The sequence below is a fragment of the Penaeus monodon genome, chromosome 13, assembly GCF_015228065.2.
Source record: "Penaeus monodon isolate SGIC_2016 chromosome 13, NSTDA_Pmon_1, whole genome shotgun sequence".
Classification (NCBI taxonomy): Eukaryota; Metazoa; Arthropoda; class Malacostraca; order Decapoda; family Penaeidae; genus Penaeus; species Penaeus monodon.
Genome location: NC_051398.1, coordinates 51,275,530 through 51,285,529, shown reverse-complemented (window position 1 = coordinate 51,285,529; position 10,000 = coordinate 51,275,530).

Genomic DNA, 10,000 nt, shown 5'->3' with positions numbered 1-10,000 from the left:
GGGAGAGGGAAGTGTCTGGATGTGCGAAGAGAACGTCCGAAAGCGGTCGGGAATTCGAGCTAGAATAGGGAGAAGCAAGAGGGAGGAGGAAGGGATAGGGAAGAAGTACAAGAGAGAGAGAGAGAGGGGGGGAATGATGGGGAAGTGGAAGAGACAGAGAGAAAGAGGGAGAGAAAAAGAAAGAAACGAAAGGGAAGAGAAGATAGAGAGTGGGTGGAGCGACGGAAGGGGATCGGGGATCGGGCGAAGGCTTAGAGACGCACAAGTAGGAGGAAGAGAGAGGGGAGAAAGAGGGAGATGAAGGGGATAGAAGAGGATGGAGTGGAAAGAATGAACGAAAAGGGAAAGCAGTAATGTGAGAGGAAAGACATGGAGATGCAGGAGAGGAAAGAATAAAATGAAAGAAGGTCAGACGGGGAGGGGTGGGGTGGGGGAGGGGTAGGTTCGATAGGAAGGAAGGGTAGAAAAGAGAATACAAGGGCAAAAGCCGAATTACATCAGAGCGATTAAAGTTGCGATATGACAAGACTGGAAGGAAGGAGTGGATAAAGGAGAATAGGGAGATTATAAAGAGGAGGGTAGAGAGACGAGCATCGGATGTTAAAGCTGATAAAGGCCTGATAAACATGACTCAGGAAAGAAAGGGTGGACAAGAAAAAGTAAACATAAAGAAGAACAGGGGGATATCAATAGATTTAAAGATGAAGAGGAAACAAAGAAAAGATGAAGAATGGTAGTAAAAACCTCGAGTAGAGAGGAAAACCATCGAGGGAAACTAAGATCATAAGAATAGCAGGGGAAGGGACGGGAGGGAGAGGCAAGGCAAGGGGGGGGGGGGGACAGGGAGGGAGAGGGAAAGGAAGGGGAGGTAGACAGGAAGAGAGGGAAAGGAGGGAGAGGTAGACAGGGAGAGAGGGAGAGGTAGACAGGGAGAGAAGGAAAGGAGGGGGAGGTAGACAGGAAGAGAGGGAGAGGTAGACAGGGAGAGTGGGAAAGGAGGGGGAGGTAGACAGGGAGAGAGGGAAAGGAAGGAGAGGTAGGCAGGAAGAGAGGGGGAGGTAGGCAGGGAGAGAGGGAAAGGAAGGAGAAGTAGACAGGGAGAGAGGGAGAGGAAGTAGAGGTAGACAGGGAGAGAGGGAGAGAAGGGGGAGGTAGACAGGGAGAGAGGGAGAGGAAGGGAGGTAGACAGGAGAGAGGGGAGAGGTAGACAGGGAGGGGAGGGAAGGAAAGGGGGAGGTAGACAGGGGAAGGGAGAGGGAGGAGGGGTAGACAGGGAGAGAGGGAGGGAAGGAGAGGTAGACAGAGAGAGGGGAGGTAGACAGGGAGAGAGGAGAGGAAGGGAAGAGGGTAGGTAGACAGGGAGAGAGGGAGAGGGAGGAGAGGTAGACAGGGAGAGAGGGAGAGGTGAAGGGAGAGGGGGAGGAGGGGGGAAAAGGGAGAGGAAGGAGAGGTAGACAGGGAGAGGAGGGGGAGTAGACAGGGAGAGAGGGAGAGGAAGGAGAGGTAGACAGGGAGAGAGGGAGAGGAAGAGAGGAGAGGGAAGAGGAGAGAAGGAGAGGTAGACAGGGGGGAGAGGGAGAGGAAGGAGAGGTAGACAGGGAGAGAGGGAAAGGAAGGAGAGGTAGACAGGAAGAGAGGGAGAGGTAGACAGGGAGAGAGGGAAGGCAGGAGATGAGGTGAACACGGGAATGGGTAGGAGAGAGGAGGGGAGGGATGGAGGGATGAGTAAATGGAAAGAAAGAGAGAGAGAGAGGAAGAGGATTAAGCAGAAGAAAAAGAGACCGAGGAGAGAGGGAGAGAGGGATGGAGGGGGAGAGAGAGCGGGAGAGAGAGAGAGATAGAGAGAGAGGAAGAGAGGGAGGGGGAGAGAGAGTGGAAGGGAGGGGGAATGAGAGGGAGGGGGAGGGAGAGAGGGGGGATGAATATAGCATATACAAAGTCTATTTCTGTTACCAGTGGACCACGTGGCTGTCTGCCAGTGGCTCCAAGTCCCAAATAGGAACCATTCACTCAGCGAGGGCGTAGATGACGATTGTTATCTGATCTCACTTGACAGTTCAGTTCGTGACCAGAGCTCGACGCGGTAAGGTCGGCCTAGCCCTCCCCTTCTGGGCTGGCTGACCTGACCGTTGACCCAGCATGCCGCTATTACCCATATATATATAGAGAGAGAGAGATTGAGGGGGTAGGTGTAATGAGAGATAGGAGAGGGGGAGAGAAAGAGGAGAAAGAAAAGGAAGGGAAAGAAAGAGAGAGCTCGAGCAATCTTCGCCGTCGAGTCTTATCGTAACTTGTCCGGATTGCAGCAAAAGCATTTTTTCTCGATCTTTCGGGTGATCGTGGCGCCGGAACAAGCGTTTGCCTAATAGTAATAAGAGTGATAAAGATGATATCATTATATTAATAATAATAACAGTAATGATAATATTGATTATTGTTATTAATAATATTTTCATTATTACTGTCAATACCATTACTGTTGTGTGATATCCCTTAATTTTTCCTCACTCTTCACAGCCCCCCCCTTCCACCCATCCCAAGCGCTCCCCCTCCCCCTCGGAAGGTATGATGAAGCAAGGAAAGCCGAAGCCAAACTAAAACCAGATAAACAACTTACTTCGCTTCCTCGCCGAAGACGGGCGCATCCCTCGGCTTTAAGATCGGCGTTTAATGTTTAATAGAAAAGGGACCGAGAGCTGTTTCTCTGCCGGGACCAGGTCGTTAGCGTCGGCAAGGAGCCCTGTTAATGCCCGCGCCGAGCGTCCCTCTCGCCGCCGGTCCTTGGGGGCTGGTGGAAGGTGGGCTGGTGCCGTGGGTGGAGAGGGAGCTGGAAGAGAGGCAAGAGGGGGAGGGTCGGGGCATCGGCGGGTTCGAAGGGGCACCCGGGCGTTCGGGGAAGAAGGACGAGATGGGCTGAAATCCTGATTTTGTGATGAGTGGTAGGCGAGGGCGATGGGGGAAGGGGGGGATTTGGTGGGTGGGTGGGTTTACTCGGGCGACCAAGTGGCACGTTGGTTGATCAGGTTGACAGGAAAGGGAGAGAAGAGGAGGCAAGGGAGAGGGGAGTTGGAAAGTAATGATGGGGTAGGGGAGAAAGTGATTGAGTGGGAAGGGAGAGGAAGGGCGGATAAGGAAGGGGGAGAAGGAAACGGAAAGGAATAAAAGACGGAGAAGGGAAAACTAAAGTTGGGAGAGGGAGAGGCAGCGAGAGCGGAGAGAGAAACGATGCGCATTTTGATGAGAGTTACGAAACGAGTGAGAGTAGCTTGTGTTAATTGCGGTTTGCAATTGCTTTTTCCTGTTAATTGGCTTTTGCAGTTAAATGATCCAAAGGAGATGATGCTCTTGACCCAAGGAAATGCTGCTTTAGAGTGATTAGTCTTCTCAAATTTCTGTTTAAATTTTACTGTAAAATGTCGTGTGTGTGTGTGTGTGTGTGTGTGTGTGTGTGTGTGTGTGTGTGTGTGTGTGTGTGTGTGTGTGTGTGTGTGTGTGTGTGTGTGTGTAATTTTCTCTCTCTCTCTCTCTCTCTCTCTCTCTCTCTCTCTCTCTCTCTCTCTCTCTCTCTCTCTCCCTCCCTCCCTCCCTCCCTCCCTCCCTCCCTCCCTCCCTCCCTCTCTCTCCCTCTCTCCCCTCTCCTTCCTCCTTCCCTCCCTCACTCTGATCGGGATCAGAGTGAGGGAGGGAAGTAATAATTTAATTAGTAACGAGTTAATGATAAATATGATAACATAAAGATACCGCCAATCAGACGAAAACACTGCAGGTGACTCGTGACACCGCTGGCGAAGATGACGCCGCAGGGGAACCGTGAAAGTGATGCCCAGAAAGCGGCTCTGGGTGCTCTGCACAGATTAAGACATGCACACTGAAGAACACATTTAATCCAATAAATATTAAACCTTTCATGCTTCATTTCCGTTGCTTTATATTGCAAGCAATTAGGTGAGATATTACTCATTAATATTAATTCCCCAATAAATGAGAAATACCTCCAATCATGTAAGTATTATCAGCAAAAAATGTTGTAATAATTCGAGATTTTTTTTTCACTAATTGGATCTGTGAAGCTCAGACAGTTGTTCCCGTAAACCGATTTCACTGGTTTGGAAGAACTTGTTGAATCCGATATAGAATAAGGGGAGAGAGAAGAGAAGAGGAGAGATATAGGGAGAGAAATACGGAGTGAGGGAGGGAGGAAGAGGAAGAGAGAGAGAAAAAGAGAATACACACGCACACGTGTGTGTGTATTCACACTCACTCACTCACTCACACACACACACACACACACACAAAAACCACACACACACACACACACCACACACACACACACCACACACAGCCACCACGGGGGGGGCGGGAAAAAAGGGGGGAGAGGCCAGGGCGGGGGGGGCGGGGAGAGATTTTTTAAAAAAAAACCCCCCCCCCCCCCCAATTCCCCCCCCCTTTTTTTTTTTTTGGATGGAGGGGGGGGGTTTTTTTAAAAAAGGGAAAAAACGGGTTTGGGGGGGGGGGGGGGGGGGGGGGGGGGAGTAAAAAAAAAGCTTTTTTTTTTTTTTTTTTTTTTTCCCCCCCCCCTTTTTTTCCCCCCTTTTTTTTTTTCCCCCTTTTTGGGTTGAAGGAGTAAAATTTCCTTAAAAAAGTTAATTTAAATATTTAAAAAGAAAGAAAAGGGGGGGTTTGGGTGGGGGGGGGGGGGGGGGGGGGTGGAAAGGTGGGTTTAAAATTCCCTCCCCCCCCCCCCCCAACCCCCCCCCCCCCCCCCCCCCCCCCCCCCCCCCCCCCCCCCCCCCCCCCCCCCCCCCCCCCCCCCCCCCCCCCCAAAAAAAAAAAAAACCCCCCCCCTTTTTTTCCCCTCCCTCCTCCCTAAAAAAAAAAAAACAAAACAAAAAAAAAAACAAAAAAAACAAAAAAAAAACCCCCCCCCCGAAAAAAAGAAACCCGAAAAAAAAAACCAAAAAAAAAAAACAAAAAAAAAAAAAAAAAAAAACCCAAAAAAAAAAAAAACAAAAACCCAAAAAAAAAAAAAAATTTAAAAGGATAATTTTTTTTTTTTTTTGTTAAAAAGTGTAAATTATATTTAAATTCCCCGGGATATAGATTAGAAAAATAAAGAATAATAATAATGAAAAAAAAAAAAAAATAAAAATTTTATTAATATATTACAAAAAAAAAAACAAAACAATAAAAAAAAAAACAAAAAAAAAAAAAAGGAAAAAAAAAAAAAAAAAAAAAAAAAAAAAAAAAAAAAAAAAAAAAAAAAAAAAAAAAAAAAAAAAAAAAAAAAAAATTAAATACATTTTTTTTATAAATTTTTTTTTGTATAATTTTTAATATTTAATTTTTATAATTATAAATTTTAAAAATATTTATATAATATATATATAAATAATATATATATTATATATAAATTTTAAAACCATATTAATAATATATTTTATATTTTAAAATTAAAAATAATAATAAAAATTGTTATATATAAAATTATTATATAATATAATTTTATATTTCATTAATATATATTATATTGGTAAATATAATTATATTAATGCAATAGTTGATAATAATATATAAATATATATATCATTATATATAATAAAAAAAACCCATTATATTATATTTTAAATATATATATAATATATATATAATTAATATAATATAATATATAAAATAATTTTTAAATAATTTTTATTTTATAAATATATATATATATTTATAATATATTTTATGTTAATAATAAAAATATATATAATTTTTGATATATATATAATAATTATTTTAAGTTTATATAGATATAAAAATTATATATATATTATAAATATATATTTTTAATATATACTAAAAATTATATATATAATAAAATTTTATATATATATATAATAAAATATTTATTTATTTTAAATCTGTGTATATTTTTATTTAGATATATTATTATAATTTTAAATATATAATTTATATATATATATTAAGTGGAAATATAATTATATAATATATATATATATATTTATATAATATATCCCTATTTTAAAATATATAATATTATATAATTTATTTATTTTTAATAATATATTATATGGTGTTATATAATATTAAAATAATTATATAAATATATATATATATATGTATATTTTTATATATATGTGTGTAATTAAAATTAAAATTAAAATAAAATATATATATATTAAATAAATTTGTTTTATATAAAAATAAAAATAATATATTTAATAATTTTTAATATATATAATATATATTATATATAATTTGTTTTTTTTTGTTTTTATATATATATTATATTTATAATATATTATATTATATATATATATATATAAAAAAATTTTTGTTTTTTTTTGGGTCTATAATTTTAAAATTTATATTTATTATTTATATATATATTTTATAAAATATGTTTTTTTTGGTGTGTTTTATTTATATATTTAAAATATATATATATTTATTAATTTTTTGTGGGTGGGTTTTTTTTATAATTATCTTTTTATATTTAAATTTTAATATTTTTTTTATAAAAATTTTTGTTGTTTATATATATTTTTATATATATATATTTTTATTTTGGGGTTTTTATTTAATTAATTTTTTTAATAAAATATATTTTTGTGGGTGTGTGTGGTGTTATTTATTATTAATATCTTATATATATATATAAAATTATTTTTTAAAAAATTTATTATATTTTTTTTGTTGTGTGTTTATATATTAATATTTTTATTTATAAAATATTTTTTTATATTTTATAAGTTTTTAAATATAATAATGGTGTATAAAAAATATAATATAATTTATATATATTTTAATATTATTATAAGGGGTGGGTTTTTTTTTTTAATAAGGGGTATTATTAAACAATAATATTTTGTAAATAATTATGGGGGGTTATATTATATTAATATTTTTTAATATATATAATATTTTTCCTTTATTTTAAAAAAGGGTGTATATATAATAATAAAAAATTTTTTTTAATAATAAAATATGTTTGGGGGTTTGTGTGTGTATATATATTATTAGGGAAATATATTTTCCTTTTTAAAATAAAATTTATATTTTTAATAATAAATAAAATTTTGGGGGGGAATTTTTTTAATAAAAATTGGGTTTTGGGGGTGTGGAAATTTATAATTAAAAAAATATAACATAAATAAATAGATATAATTATATTTTTTTTGGGTGGGTGGTTTTTTTTTTATTTTTTTTTTTATATATATAATAATAAAATTTTATATAATATTATATATTTTTGTGTGGGTTTGGTTTATAAAATAATATATTTAAAATATATATAATATTTATATAATATTTAATGTTTTGTTTTAATATCCCCATTTATATATATTAAATATTAATATTTTTTTTTATAGGGTTTTTAAAAATTTTTAATTTTAATATATATTATATATTTTAATTTTTTATATAATATATTTAAAATTTATATATATATTTTATAATTATTTTAATTTTTAATATATTTATTTTTCTTTTAAAAGATTATATATATATTTAATATATATATATATATATATTATTTTAATTTACCTTAAAAGGTTCTTTTATCAATATATTTATAATATAAGATATTTTTAAATTAATTTTTTATTATATATATGTTATTATATATTAATTTAATATATTTATTATTAAAAAATTTTATATATTTATTGTAATATATATATATTTTAAATATATTTTATTAGTGTGAAACTATATATATATATATTTTAATTATTTTATATTATATTTTATATAATAAATTATAATATAATATATGAATAAATAATATAATATATAATATAACTATAAAAAAATTTTTAAAAATAAAAAAAATACATATATAATAATTAAAAATATTAAAATTAATAAAAAATTTTTTTAAATAAAAAATAATTATAATATATCAACAATTATAATATAAAATCCCAAATTTTTACCCAAAAAATATTTATATTATATTATAAATATAATATAATTAATTATTGGGGGTTTAAATTATAATTAATTTAATTCCTAATTTTAAAATTAAATTATAAAATAAAAATAAAAATATACATAAATAATAAAAATAAAATAAAACATATATATAATACAAATAAAATAAAATAACATAATAATTTTTTTTTAATTAAATTTTAAATATATATAAAATATAATAAATTTGGGTGTAAAATAGAACTTATAAAACTAAATATAATATATATAAATTAAAAATATATTTTATAAATAAATAAAATATTAAAATTTATAAAATATATAATATTATATTATAAAATTGGGTGTAAAATATAATACTATAATTATGGGGTATATATATATACATATATATATTTTGTATATATATATATAAATATATATATATATAATAAATAATATGGTGTGGGGTGTGTAAGTATAATATATATTATATTTTATATATATATATTATTATATATATAATCCCTTTATATATAAAAATATATATATATATATATATGGTGTGTGTGTTTGTTGTGTTGGGGTTGGGTGTTGTGTGTGTGTGGTGGTGTAATTTTTATAAATATATATATATATAATTTATATAATATTTTTATATATTTGTATTTTAAAATATATATATATGTATATATATTTTAATATATGTATATATATTTTTATAATGTATATGATTAATATTTTAAAATTTTTATATTTGTTAAATTAAATAAGTTTTAGTATAATATTTTATTTGTAATTTTTTTAAAAATATGTATTAATATAATGTATATATGTAAATATGTATATATTTGAAATATGTATAGTAATTTTTATTGTATAAATTGATATTTATATGGTATGTATTAATGTACATATAAATATGAATATGAGGGATATTTATATATATTTTTGAAATATATGTTTGTATATTTTTATATAATATAAATTTTATATATAATAATTATTAAAATATAAATTTAATGTATATTCATATATATGTATGTAGGGGGATATATATATTGTGTGGGGTTGTGTGTTTTGTGTGGGGGTGGTGGTGTGTGGGGGTGTGTGTGTGGGTCATTTTGTATAAAATTTATGATTGTGGTGTTAATATATATAATAATTAAATTATTAATATTTTTTATATTATATATTTAATTTTATATATTTATAATATTAGATTCTTTTTATTGTAATAAATTCTATTTTTATTGTTATAAGGGGAGTTGGTGGGGTTTTTTTAATTTTATGCGGAAAGGAAAAGAGCAAAAAAAAAGGGAACAAAATAGAGAAACAATGGCTTTTCCCTTTAAGGGAACTTAGTTACGCGCGTAAAACTGTTTAAAATTTCCATTATCTTATTTGTGTTTATTAATTTACTCTGATTTACAAAGGCTGGCACTAGTTAATGCAGATTGAAACTTTGATTTAATTTATCTACTGTTTGTTCATTTCTATTTCTCCCCCCTCCACTCTCTGTCTGCCTCTCTCTCTCTCTCTCTCTCTCTCTCTCTCTCTCTCTCTCTCTCTCTCTCTCTCTCTCTCTCTCTGACCGTTTTATGGTTATGCATTTTCCTTCTCTTTATTACTTTATTTTCTCAGAATTATATCCCGGGCATTACGGAAAGATTAAAAAAAAACGTAGATGAAAAATGCTGAACAGTTATCATTCACGTAACACGCTAACTATGATTAATTATAAATAATACATAGTATGGTGTAACAGATGATATATGATATATAAAACTATTAATAATACTTAATGTGTAAAAGCTATACGATGAAAATGTTATATAACTAACGTAAAGGTTTTAAAATGAAAATATCCAAAATATAGGGCGAGATGCCGTTATTTTAGCCCAGATCTAATGATATTTTGCAATATTCTGAAATGAATATTCACAAGGGAAATGCATGTTAATCCGTGCGTAACGTTTAACGTGTAGTCCGCGGGCGTGATGAGAGTGGGCGGGGGCATTTGTGGGAGGAACAGGCCAGAGTCAGCCGGGAAGGGGGGGGGTTGGGTAGGAGAGAGGGG